This window comes from Cricetulus griseus (assembly GCF_003668045.3).
Source record: "Cricetulus griseus strain 17A/GY chromosome 1 unlocalized genomic scaffold, alternate assembly CriGri-PICRH-1.0 chr1_0, whole genome shotgun sequence".
NCBI lineage: Eukaryota > Metazoa > Chordata > Mammalia > Rodentia > Cricetidae > Cricetulus > Cricetulus griseus.
In genome coordinates, this window is record NW_023276806.1 from 17,168,521 (window position 1) to 17,182,295 (window position 13,775).

The following is a 13,775-nucleotide window of genomic DNA, read 5'->3' on the forward strand; positions in this document are numbered from 1 at the left end:
AACTGTAGGAGAAAAACTTTTAAACTGTTAAAAAGAGGGAGATTAGAAAGGAACCATGGTTGGAGCATGGTGCAAGGCAAGAAGGCCTCTAAACGGGAGGGGAAACTTCCACTCGCATATGCATTCTGCATGGAGGGAAATTTTCTCTGCCACTCTCCTATGGTCCTTCTCTACTCATCCAGCAACCGCACACCCTTTCCACATTGAGAACTGGCCAGTGTCCACACTTGGAACAAATATCAGAGTCCACACAGATGTCCTTGTCAGTAGACATCATGAAAACCAGGGAGCACAGAACAAGTGTGAATCTCCACTGTGTCCTATAGGTGTGTTCACCTTTTCCTCACATGTACAACATGGCGACCTCAGCTTAGGACAAAGAGAATCCTTGATTGCTTGTGTGTATGATACAAAAGGTCTACCCAAAGAGACCTGCCATATCACTGTGCAATAAAAAATTCCAATGATATAATTTAACATGTCTAAAGGAATCTATATTTATAATTTCAAATATAAGAACCAAGTAAAGATCTATTTACTCTTTAGTTACTAATTTAGTTACTCTTTAGTTGTAATATAAACATTAACTGAAACACTTCATAATCAAAACACTATTTTTATGCTTAAACTTCACTTCGTTAATTTTATTTTCACCCTCCTCCCAATAAATGCACAATAGTATAGCTCAATGTCATGTTGCTTCACAGTCCAAAGTTGACCCAGCAGAAAATTCCTCGATGAGTAAGACCTGGGTACAGAGGTGAAGTTCATTTGAATTTTAAAGTATGGTGCATTCTGAAGGTGGCTCGGTGCTCTTGATTTTCTCAATCTCTTGATGAAGTTTCCTGCTCTCATTCTGAAATCCTTCCTTGAGCAGCCGTTCCTGTTCCTAAAATGGAGATGGAGACTGAACTCACACAGTTTCCCGTGTTCCTCAGAGGGTCTCTCACAAGCCCTCCTTTGAAAGTTATACTAAACCCTGGAGGAATTTTGAAAATTTTTCTCAAAATCTTTTCCTTCCTTAACCATCCATAATTTCTCTATCCTGCTCCCTACTTATAGCAATAGATTTCCTATGCTTTGTGCAGCTGTAGAAACTCAGTCTAATGGTTCCTAAAACACCAGCAGCTCACAACTCTCAGGTCCCATTCTGGGAGCCTTTGACTCACATAAAACATAATTTTCTATAAAACCAACACCAGCTTCCCTCTTCTTTCTTTCCTCATCTCTTATCTGTGTAGTGTGGACTCACAGACACATCTAAGAAGGGGATAAAGATGGGCAAAAAAAAAAGTGGAGGCTTACCATCTCATTCAGGGTTAGGGCAAGCATTCAATCAAGGAATTTAGTATATGTCCAAACTTTTAGTGTCCAAGACAGGAGAGGAAATGCTTTGAAGCCACTATGGTCTTCAGTGCTCACACAGCTTTTTATTAACAGCCATGGAGCCTAGGTACAGATGTGAAGGGATGCCCAGAAAACAGGACATTCCTGGCCCTGTGAGCATTGAACCATTTCTTTGGTGGTCTGGGACTGTCTCTACTCTTTAGGATACTTACAGGGATAAGGTTCTGCTAGGTGTGGCAGGAATGGGCTCCATTCAGTAGAAAAGAAAGGAGTTGGATACTATATCATATAGTTTGATGAAAAAATCATTTTACATATGGAAAGTCCAACTTCTCCATCTAGCACATGAGAAAAAAATAATCCTTGATAGATAAGTTGAATATTCAGTCACAGAAATCCCATAAAACACATAAAGAGGATCTTCGATTCAAAACTACTCTTTAATAGTGATACCCTGATAAAGGATTTCATCCAGCAATAGCAGCCTTAAAGGGCCAGAGGTAGCCCGAGAAAGGGGATGAGAATATAATAGAGAATATGAATGATTCACTCCACTTTGGGGTATTTGAGGTTATTACCCTTGTATTGGCAGGGGGCAGGGGCAGTACAGACTCTCCATTCACAATCCAGCCAAGCCTTGGCCTTGTGAACCTAATGCCTCAGGCTCCTGATATACATTGTTGATTGGACTGCAGAAACTGAAATTTTAAATGATGTAGCCAGGTACATTAAGTTTAAAGGATATGGTGTTTTGTTGCTCTGCCATTAACTCTTCCCGCTCCTGCTGCATCTTCCCAGTCAGCTGTTTCATATGCTCCTGGTAACTCTTTTCCTTCGCTTCCATCATATAAGCTTATGCTTCTTTTGTATTTGTTTCAATTCTCTGTTTGCAGATTCATCCCTTATACGTTCCCCTGAGAAAATAAAAAGCAAATAAGACAAAAAGTGAAATTTATTAGCTGCTTTTGTCTTTTACCACTTGAGAGGGAAAAATCCTATCATTGAAGAAAATTTCCTGTAGAATATTTGCCCAGTTAACAAGGATGGAGATGGCCACATCTATCAGACTAAAAGCAGCCACCATGAAGCAAAGAGAGACACTTGTCATTCTTCTCTGCAATGATGACCTCAAATGGCCCAATACTGCATCAAATACCAATAATTTCTCTCACCTTCAACCTGCTTTTCCTTTTCTGTGAGTGACTAATCCACCTTTGGAAGAGTGTTCACCACTTCCTCCTTACTCTCAAAGTACATTATCAGCCTCTCTTCAGCCTAGATGTCAAAAGATATTAGAGGGAGAAAATAAGAATGTGAGTTGGAGATAAACCATAGCATAGTCTCTTAATTCAGTTTAATGCTATCGACTATGAAGAAATACTTTGTGATTCAAACAGTATTTCAAGTTGAAGTTTTCAAAATCAACCCAAGTTCCCCCCTCCCGCCCCGCACTTAATCATTTCCAGTTGTTCAAACTTCCCTAACACGTGACTCCATTCATCTAGCTGTATCTTTGATGTCTTATTCCCCTCAAAGTATTTATCCCATGTGTTACCATGATATATATATATATATATATATATATATATATAATATATATAATCAAAACAGGTAAACAAAAAACAATCCCTCAAAAAAGAAAGAAGAAAAAGAACACCAAGAAACTGACACGCACAAAACAAACCCTACTAAAACACAAAAGTGGAAACCGTAATATATAAGCAAAAGACCAACAAGACAATAGTAATGCCCAAACAAAGCAATATGAAAAAAAAAGTCTACAATAATACCATTGTGTTTGTTTTGTGGTGGCCATGTACTTCCTGAAGTGTTAACCAGGAACTTCAATGGGCCTTCTGCTCCATCCGAACCTGCTGGCCTCAGAACACCTTCCTTCTGCCAGAATGACTGCTGCAGACCATTCTCAGCACATCCAGAATATTGTGTGTCACTGGGAGCTGGCTTTGAGGTTTGAAAAGCCAATGTCTCTCTCTCTCTCTCTCTCTCTCTCTCTCTCTCTCTCTCTCTCTCTCTCTCTCTCTCTCTCTGGCTGCTGTCTGCAGGTCAGGATATAAAGCTCTCAACTACTTTTTCAGAACCATGCCCGCCTGTGTGCCACCATACTCCTCATCACGATGATAACCGACCAACCCTCTGAAGGTGTAAGCAAGCCCAAAATTAAATGATTTCTTTTATAAGACTTCCCTTGTTTGTGGTGTCTCTTCACCTCAATAGAACAGTAACTGACAGCAATGCTTAAAACCACCTACTGACTTTCTAACTTATGCAAAGAAAAATAAACATCAGGTCTTTTTGAGTCCCTCCAAGACACCCACTGCCTTGTCAAGCCCCTGGCCTGTCACTTTATGTCCTTATAATGTTTTTTTTGCCACAGAGAAAACAGAATATAAAAAAGAATCAATTTATTCTTATGGAATTTTTCTGGTTTCTGATATTTTCATTTCCTTTGCTTGCATTTGTCTCTCTAACTTCTTTGAAGACTCAGCTGTACTTTCTTGTCTGATATCATGGGTAAAATATACTATTTTGAATATATATTATACTTCATACAATAAGGGTAGGATTAAATTTCAGTCAAAAATCAAATAATCATATAATTACTACCAGTGGCTTTAGAACATGAATCTAGCCTGGAAAAGGTCACCATATACTGAGGTTCTTGAATACAACAAAGGAATGCAGAACATGATTGAGTCATTAGAGTGGCTGGGTTATTTCTTACTTCTTCCTTGTGTATAGAAGGGAAGAAATATTTAGCACTTTTAAAGCCAGTAATGCTTGGAAATAATATGTAATTAAATCTTACCTGGGTTTTATGAGGGTGGAATCATCACTGATTAAACACCCATATATTTTTATTATAAACAGACTGAAATTTTGTTGAGATGTGGTTAACTATTGTGCTATCTTTTTTATTAAACTCCAGCAGAATATAATCTTTCAGTACCCATTGCAAATCTGTGTGCATTACTGAGTGTTGCTGTATTGGAGACTAATCCCAAAAAAGACCCATGTGTTTCTTTGTCTTAGGGTTTTGGGTACCACCCATACCCATAATTCCTTCTGGGACTTTTGGTCTAAATCTTTGAAAGAATTCTTCATGAAGACCTCAATGGCCTCACTCTCAATTGGTCTGTGCAGGTCCAGAAGCTCCCAGAGGGTTTCTGTTGGCAGCTGAACCTTCTGGTTCATCTGTTCTTCGTAGTGTTCAATGACCTTTTGCACTGCAGCTGAGTTCTCTATCTGGGCCAAAGCCAGGATGGCATTTTCCATGCAGGGTAGTTCTCCACTGCTGATGGCTTTGACATAGGTCAGCACCAGGCTCTCTAGACCTACATAGAAGAGTTTTTAAAACTGACTATTAATTGCTGGACAGAGTACATAGTTTTCAGTTGTGTTTTGTAGGATTTTCTGAGAAAGAACATCAAGTGAATAACAAATTAACCTATATATCCAGAGGATATTAAAGCTTATTTTTACTGCTTCTGTATTTATTCCAGAAATAGACTTTGTATTGGATCAAGGGTAGTTTTTGGATGGTGTGAGACACTATGTCTACTCATTTTTATCACTCTTCTTTTTCCAATCCTTTCTCGTTATCTTTCCTGTCTCTCTTATTAAATGGCCAAAGAGAAAACTTTCTCTTCCTCCTCTTTTGTTGTTGTTGGGTGTCTTTTTTGTTGTTGCTTTTTCATCCTTTCTTCCTTCCTTTCTTTATATTGGTACATGCTACTAGTACTGTTTCTACACTATGTAAATGGGTCTATCCAGATATTTTTCACAAAAGCTATAAAATAAAGAGGACATCTAAGTCTCCCCAAATCTTTGCTATTTGTAGCCCTGAAAGCTCCTCATCCCAGGAAACAGTTCTCAGGCAATTAGAGCAGCTTTAGGTACTACCTGTCCAAGAGTTCACTGACTCCACCCTGAACTTGTTTTCCTGTTTCTATGGTTGAGATAAATCATTGCTTTTCTTCTTTTTTCTTATATCTCCATTTACATGGTGTGTGTGTGTGTGTGTGTGTGTGTGTGTGTGTGTGTGTGTGTGTGTGTGTGTGTGTGTTCACTTTTTTGGTTACTTATCGAAATAGTCGGAAGTTTCTAAGACTCTCCTTAACCTTGATATGAAGTCAATGATGACCTTGCATTTCTGTTTTTGCTCCTCCTGCCTCTACACCTGCAAAACTAAGATTACAGGTTATCACAGCCATACGAGTTCATGTGGTACTGGAATTAAACCAAGAACTTTGTGTTAGCAAAACATTCTACTATCTAACTTATGTTCTTAATCAGGAAGCTGCATGACTTTATTATACATATGAGGGAAAAGTCCATGTTAAGCAAACAACTTCATCTACTCCAAAAGCAGTTCTCCCTCCTGATATTACTATTTCAAGAAAGACCATAACATGAAAGAAGTGCTGAGTTTCAATCTCAAGTAACATATTTATAAGTCGTTCTTAGTCCTATCACATTGTCAAATGTCACTATAATGAAAACTTTTGAATTTGACATCAAAATATATTAGCTGCCATCTCACTTGGACAATTTCTGCTGCCATAATCTTAGCCTAACCCAATGACCATTTAAATCTACTCCATATGAGTGAGTGGTATATACTCACTCAAATATGAATATTAAACATAGAACAAATGACTACCAGCCTACAATACACATGACCAGAGAAGTTAGAAAACAAGTAGGGCCCTAAGAGAGACATGCATGGTCCCCAAGAGAAGAGGAAAGGGACAAGAACTCCTGAGTAAATTGGGAGCGTGGGGGGGATGGGGTGAGAGGGAGGAGAAAGAGGATGGAAGAAGAGGAAAGGGGAGGAGAACATGAGGGATCAGCAAGATTGAATCGGGGAAAGAATAGAGGAAAGCAAGAAAAGAAATACCTTAGTAGAAGGAGCTTTATAGGTTTAAAGAGCAATCTAGCACTAGGGAAATGTCCAGAGAGCCACAAGAATGACCCCAACTAAGAATCTAACCAATAGTGGAGAATATACAGTAAATGCCCTTCTCTACAATGAGATTGATGACTACCATTTATGCCATCCTAGAGCCTTCTTCCAGTAGCTGATGGAAGCAGAAGCAGACACCCACAGCTAAGCATTGAACCAAACTCCTGGAATCCAGTTGTAGAGAGGGAGGAGTGATGAACAAAGCTTTCAAGACCATGCAGAGAAAACCCACAGACACTGCTGATCTGAACAAATGGGAGCTCATGGACCCCAGTCTGACAGCTGAGGAACTAACATAGGACCAAACCAAGCACTCTGAATGTGGGTGTCAGCTAGGAGGTCTGGGCAGTCTACTTGGCCACTGGAAGTGGAACCAGTATTTTTATCCCCAGTGCACAAAGGGACACATTCCCCACGGAGCACATTCCTCGTGGAGGAATTCTCTTAGCCTAGATACATGGGGGACGGCCTAGACACTGCCCCAGATAACTTGAGAGACTTTGATAATCCCTCATGGAAGGCTTCACCATCCCTGAGGAGTGAATGGGGGATGGTCTCCAGTTTGATTTTCACTAAAGTGAAAGCACTAGTGTGGGGGAATGGGAGGATGTTAGGGAACTTTGATTGATACATAAAATATGATTGTTTCTAACTTAAATAAAATTTATATATAAAAAAGCGAGACAATGCCAACACACAAAGTTTATGTCTAACTGAAAGAGACAGACAATAAATAAATGAATAAAACACAAAAAGTCCTCAGATATTGCATAGGGTTATGATGCAGAAAAATGAATTAGCCCAAGAAATAAATAGTGACTCAATACATGCATTTGCATGGGGAGCTTACTCATGGAGTTTTTCAAAGGGTTATTTGTACAATCTGAGATCCGAGGTTATCAGGAGTCCAAATGAATCAACAGATCCAGCCCTGGGAAGTATAGTGGAAGGAGATTGCAAACAGAGGTCACATCACTTGTAAATGCTGTATGCTTAAACAGGAAAGCATGGTTTTATGGTGAGCATAAATCATGATTTCTGGTGTAGTGGGGCAGAATTCCCAAAAGACATACACACAGGACATCTAAGTTAAACAGACACAAGTCTTCAGTTTGATTTGCACTAAAGGGAAAGCACTGTAGACTTTATATAGAGAAGATATGATACAGCATCATTTTGGAAGATCATACAGGCTGGGAATGTACTTGGGAATCAAAAGTATAAGCAAATAATAATGTGGCAATTGATATGTCCAAGACAAGAGACAAGAAAGCTTAGACTAGAGTCTTATGTGGAAGATGTGTAGAGAATATGTCAGTCTAAGGAAGTAGGTTTGCTAATGGAACTGAGAAATTTGGGGATAAATAATTTCCAATGTACTAGGAAATGGCTATATCAAGTGATTTCTATGTTTTAAATCTGAGCAATTTTTCAAATGATGTCAAAATTTTATTGTAATAAGAAACAGGAAAGGAGACATTGTGTAAGTTTGGAGTTCCAATTGTCTTACATATCTACATGAAGGCAGCTAAATGCAAAAGATTGAATGTCATTATAACTATAAACTTGATGGCAACTGACACATAGGAGCTCCAGAAGGCCTTGAGGCTACATGACAGCACCTAGAGACAAAAATTAGACAAGGATAGCAGTGGCTAACTAATGTTGAGGATTTTGACAGATGTGGGATATTAATCCAGACAGGGATTTTCTGAGGAGTATGTGGCTGTGTTTAAGGCCATATGTGTCAGGAAAGCTTGAAATTGTGTTGAAGACTGAGGTAAACCCAGATGGTAAGAAGAAAATGAATATCTAACTTCCTCTATCCTTCCTGCCTGTCTACCTCATAAAATTAGAAGCTGCCGTTCCTAGGTTTAGTACTTTTATAGAACACACCAAAAGGATACTACAGTTGGTTCATATCCTGCTGGTTAATGGTTCCTATGCCATTGTAGATGAAGGTGCTGCTGAGGAGGACTGCCAAGGCAAAGATCCAGCAGTCATTCTGGTTGTCTCCCTGCAGATCAGAGAGTGAAGAACAGTGACTAAGAGACTGTCCATCAATTCAAGTAGCCAAAGATGAGCCTTTATCTGTTCCGCATTAGCTACGGCATTAAAGTAAGCCATTTATACTATATAATAGTTTTCTACGTGTTCAATGTTTCGAAGAATGTTTAGTAATTAAAATAAGAAGATTCATACCTATGTATATGAGAGCATAAAGGACATTCACACTTAAAGGTCATGTTGATCAGTTGCTAAATCTAAACTGGCATGCTGGATTTCAGTCACAAAATATGTTATATGGTAAGGGACTGTACTAGTTAGGGCTTCTATAGCTGGGACAAGACACCATACCCACAGCAACTCTTATAAAAGAAATCATTTAATTGGGTGGCTTAGAGTTCAGAAAGTCAGTCCATTATCCTCAAGGTGAGACATGGCAGCATGCAAGCAGACCTGGTGCTAGAGAGGTAGTTGAGAGTTCTCCATCTTACCCTGGCAACTGAAAGTGGTCTGTGACACCGGGCATGGCTTGAGCATAAATGAAACCTCAAAGCCCACCTCTACAGTGTCACATGTCTTCCAGAAGGCCACACCTAATCAAAAAGCCTCATGACAGTGCCACCCTCTTTGGAGGGGCATTTTCTTTCAAACCACCACAGGGACATTTTAGCACTACTGAAAGTTAGGTCCTTTAATAGAGTTTTGTGTGTCTCAGACTGGCAAGAGTAGTGACCTGATCCTCCATGAAAAATGATGTTACTGCAAGTTGTGGTGGTTTCTAAGAGCATGGCCTCCATAGTCATATGTTTAAATGCTTAGTCACCATGGATGGATTCAGAGATGTAGCCTAGTTGTGTCATGGGGGTGAGGATGGGGGTGGGTTTTGTGGTTTCCAAAGCCCAATGCAGGGCCAGTCTCTGTCTCGCTCTTCTCTCTGTCTCTCTGTTTCTCCATTTTCCTGCTGCCTGTGGATCAGGATGTATCTCTCAACTACTGTTCCAGCACCATGCCTGCTATTCCTGCTGCCATGCTCCCTGCCATGATGACAATGGACTAAGCTTCTGAAACTGTAAGCAAGCCCTTAGTTAAATGCCTTTCAATCTTTTTTTCTCTCATAGCCTGATAATGCTATGTAAAAGTTACAATTCTTAGCAATTCCACGGGTTCACACTTAAGAATCAGACATGTTCAGAAAATGTATAGTCAAGCTTAGAGACACCACTAAAAGTCTCATCAAACATTGTGTGATGGTGGAAAAGAAAAATGGCAAAAAATATTGTCAGTTATTATTATTAAGGCTGAATGGCTACTAATCAATTGACTTCAGTGTCTACTCTTGGTTCCTATGTCAGGTGAGTTGAAGAATGATATACTAATTTGATTCACCAGGAGCATAAATGAAAGATTGGGAGTGAAGGATACATGGTGGGCTACTGATGCACCATGAGTAGAATTTGATGTACCTTTTCCATGTCTTCCAGGCCCTCAGTGTCAAGCAGAACTATGGTGTGGCCTCGCTTCTGGGGATGAGGGAGACACCACATCCAGATGCCCTTGGTATGAGACTACACCGTGGAGCCCAGAGGGAAGCCTGCAGAGTGGGAATGAGATAGGGAGATAAACAGCACATGCTTCATGAAATCTTATTGGAATTAATATATTTACATTTACAGGAGCCCAATCTGTAACAAGTATTGTTTTTAAATGCAAGCCTAGATAGGTAATTGTCGATCACTTCAAAGACCTATAGAATATGGCATTTAAAATATTTTAAGAACTTAGATTTTTCTTGAGAGTGAGACATGTCTGCTCCTGGCAGTACCAATTGCTTCAAGATGATGATGGGCATCAAAGAAGCTCCTTATGAAATTTGCTTTCAATATGACCAGACTAGCATTTGGGCAAAAACTGCTCTTGCCTGGACTGTTTGACTGTATGCTGTATAAACTGGACATGCATGAGCCACAGGAAAGTGACTGCTGAACTTGCCAAAACAAGAAGGGATGGTCCTTCAGGGTTCCTGTTTCACAGAAGAAACTGCCAGACATTCTGCAAGACACAGAAGAAAACAATTGACAAAACTTTGCCAGTGCTTGGCAGAACAGATCTTCAAATTTCCTGCTTCAGTGAAATGTCTGCCAGATAGGGCTGAAGATTGATTCCCCAACATTACAGAAGAACTTTGGGTGATTGTCCAGGCTCTGTCATTTCTAGAGTTTTGGAAGTTGCTTACAATACACTTCCAGTTTAGTTAGGTAATATTATATCCTTCTGGGTTCTTTGATGGAGTTGAAGACAGATAGCTATAGTTAACTTTTCCTTGGTTATGATAAAAGATAAATTAGATATAAAACTTCAGACTCATAAAGACAGGAGAGATGATAGAATATTTTCCTTAATTTTGCCAAATGCAAAGAACTAAATATTGTAACTATAATTCTTGATTGATAACTGTTTTGTTACATATAACTTTACTATGTTAAAGTTAAAACCTTCTTTTTTAATTAGATGGAAAAGGGGAGATGATGTGGGATGTCCTTCTGTATGTTGCAAATATGTGTTGCTTTTATTGGTTGATAAATAAAGCTGTTTGAGCCTATGACAGGGAAGTAGAATATAGCTAGGTTGGAAATCCAAACAGAAATAGAGAAAGAAGGCAGAGTCAAGCAGACGCCAGGGAAGCAAGATGTGAGGTAACAAGTCACGAGCCATCCTGATAAAATATAGAATATTGGAAATGGGTTAATTTATATGTAGAGCTATCCAGTAAGAAGGATGAGCCATCAGACAAACAATTATAATTTTAAAAAATATAAGCCTAGGAAAAGAGAGGGCAGAACACCCAATGCTGATCAGTCAGTCATTCATTTCTACCTTAGACATCAGTGGACACTTGCTTTTCCTAGATGAACATTCTAATAAATATTTTATAACTCATCATAAAGTAAGTTGACTTTCTCTATGAATGTATCATTTCTTCAATTAAAACACACTTATACCTTTAAATATGGAAGTGGTGGGTGTGTGGAAGGAACCAGTGAGAAGACTAATTCAGAAAAGAGCAAGTCCACTGGTGGACACAAACCATCCCATATTACCAGTGTCTCTGACTTTTTGTACTCCTCTCTACTTGCTGGATGCTCACAGTAGGAGAGGGCACATGGGGACTCAACAGAGCTGTGCTGTTGGCACTCACCCTTCTGCTTTCTAGCCAGCTTTTTCATCAGGTAGGATTTTCCTGTGTGGTATAAGCCCACTATTGCTACCACCACCACAGGCTGATCGATAGTATCTTCAGCACTTCTTGGTTGGCTGCCAATTGCTGATCAGAGTTCTCAATGAGGCACACTGGGCCTGGCATATTGATTTCTGAGGTCATTTCCACAGTGCCCTTATGTTTGTAAGAAATGATAAAACAAGAAAAAGTTCTGTGTCAGTTAGAAGAACTCAACTCAATGACTTGACTATGACCAGCATTGCATTATAAACCAAGTGTTCAGTGGTGGAATGCATACCTTTGCTGGGAACCCACCCAAGTGCCTGAGGCTAATGAGGCCATGGTTCTTGGAGGAGACCGTACTTCTGCCATTTTACTAAACCAACATAATTCCTAACTGCATTTTAAATATTTATCTTTATACCACAGCTCAGTTCAGCTGTCATCCCTCATCAAAGAAACTTTTCTTTGCAACAGATGGAGATCATTACATAGAAACTATGACCAATCAAAGCACAGAGAACAAATGATGTTATGGTACCCAGACCCAGATGATGCATCTGTAACATAACTCCTGCACCTAAAGCTCAGGGAACATCATGCAAGGGGTGAAAGGGGATGAAAAGATTTAAGAGACAGAAAAACAGGAAGTCTGGTGTGACAGTGTGGCTCCTAGAAATGACTGGGAAGCTACAAAGTCTCAACAACTTGGCTGGCTAAACAAGACCCAAAGAAAGACGACACCAATAGCTAACATCAAAGGGGAAAATCTCATGGGGCATGAACCAAAAACAAAGCATTATAGGCAACTAAGGAATGCCAAGATTGGGATAAATATTGTTTCCCACACAAGAACTGTCCAGTTGGTTATCCAGAACGAAGTGGTCAACCCTGAAATCACATACATCCAAGTAACATTATAAAAATGAAGCAGATTGTGTTTACAGATTTAGGAGTGTGTGTGTGTGTGTGTGTGTGTGTGTGTGTGTGTGTGTGTGTGTGTGTGTGTGTGTAGAATCAAAGAAAAAGAGGCCATGGATTTGAGAGAGAGCAAGGGGTGATTCATTAGAGAGCTCCTTGGAGAGAGGAGGGGAGAAATGATATAATTATATCTTAACTTCAAGAAATTATTAAATAGAACATGAAGCAAAACATTCCATACTGGGAACTTGAAACTTGTTCTTTGCTTATTTTTAAGTGGCCTAGAGGCCTTCATGGCTGTCTTAGCAGGTAACTGTTTCCATTTAAAACTACGTGGATTTTGAAGGCCATAGGTATCCACAAAAGTTGAACTGTTTTAGACTTCCCATGTAAGACTTTCCACATCCTAACAATTTCTGTAATCACAGTAATATGGTAGAAACAAAAATTGAAACATTTTTATAGTACCTCATGAACCTGCATGCCATAGACCCCCCCCCAATATTTTTAATCATCTGTCTAATAATGTCCTTTTCTTGCTGCATGACTGAATCCAGGATAACTTGCTAATCACCAGATGACTCCCTGACTTCCTCTCATCTTTGGGAGGCATTTATTCCTTATCATTGTGTGGGCATTTTTGAAGGGCGTAAGTGAGTCATTTTGTAGAATACCCGTCACATTTTATCTTTCTGATATTTGTCACACTTTGGTTTGGGATGTAGCGATTATTCTTATTTATTTGTCAAGAAGGTCACAGAACTGATACTCTGCTGTCTTATGGTTTCTATTGCTATGGTAAAACACTATGATCAAAAAGAAAGTTGGGGAGGAAAGGGTTTATTTGTCTTCATTTCCACATTGCTGTTCATCACTGAAGAATAAAGATAAGGATAAGTCAGGACAGGAACTCAAACAAGGCAGGATCCTGGAGATAGGAGCTGATGCAGAGGCCATTAAGAACTCCTGCTTACTGGCTTGTTTCCCTGACTTGCTCAGCCTGCTTTCTTATAGAACCCAGGACCAACAGCCAAGTGATGGCACTATCCACCATGGGGTGGGCCCTCCCACATGATCACTAATTGAGGAAATGCCTTCAGCTGGATCTCATCATTCCTCCCTAATGTCAAGTTGACAACAAAACCAGCCAGTACATCTGCCATCCTCGATGATCAAAAGTGGGTTTTGTCCATACAGTCTCCTGTAGTTGTGAAAGCAATCGAGTTGCTACCAACAGTTGGAAAAATAACTCCCTTCATGAGGCAGCAGCAAAGAATCAGAACCTTTAGCTCAGCCCTC

General features: G+C 39.6%; 1 pseudogene; it reads right to left on the minus strand.

The window, feature by feature from the left end:
* Positions 1–778: 778 nt before the first annotated feature.
* LOC100766265 lies at positions 779–11,717 on the minus strand (annotated as a pseudogene).
* Between the last annotated feature and the right edge of the window lie 2,058 nt (positions 11,718–13,775).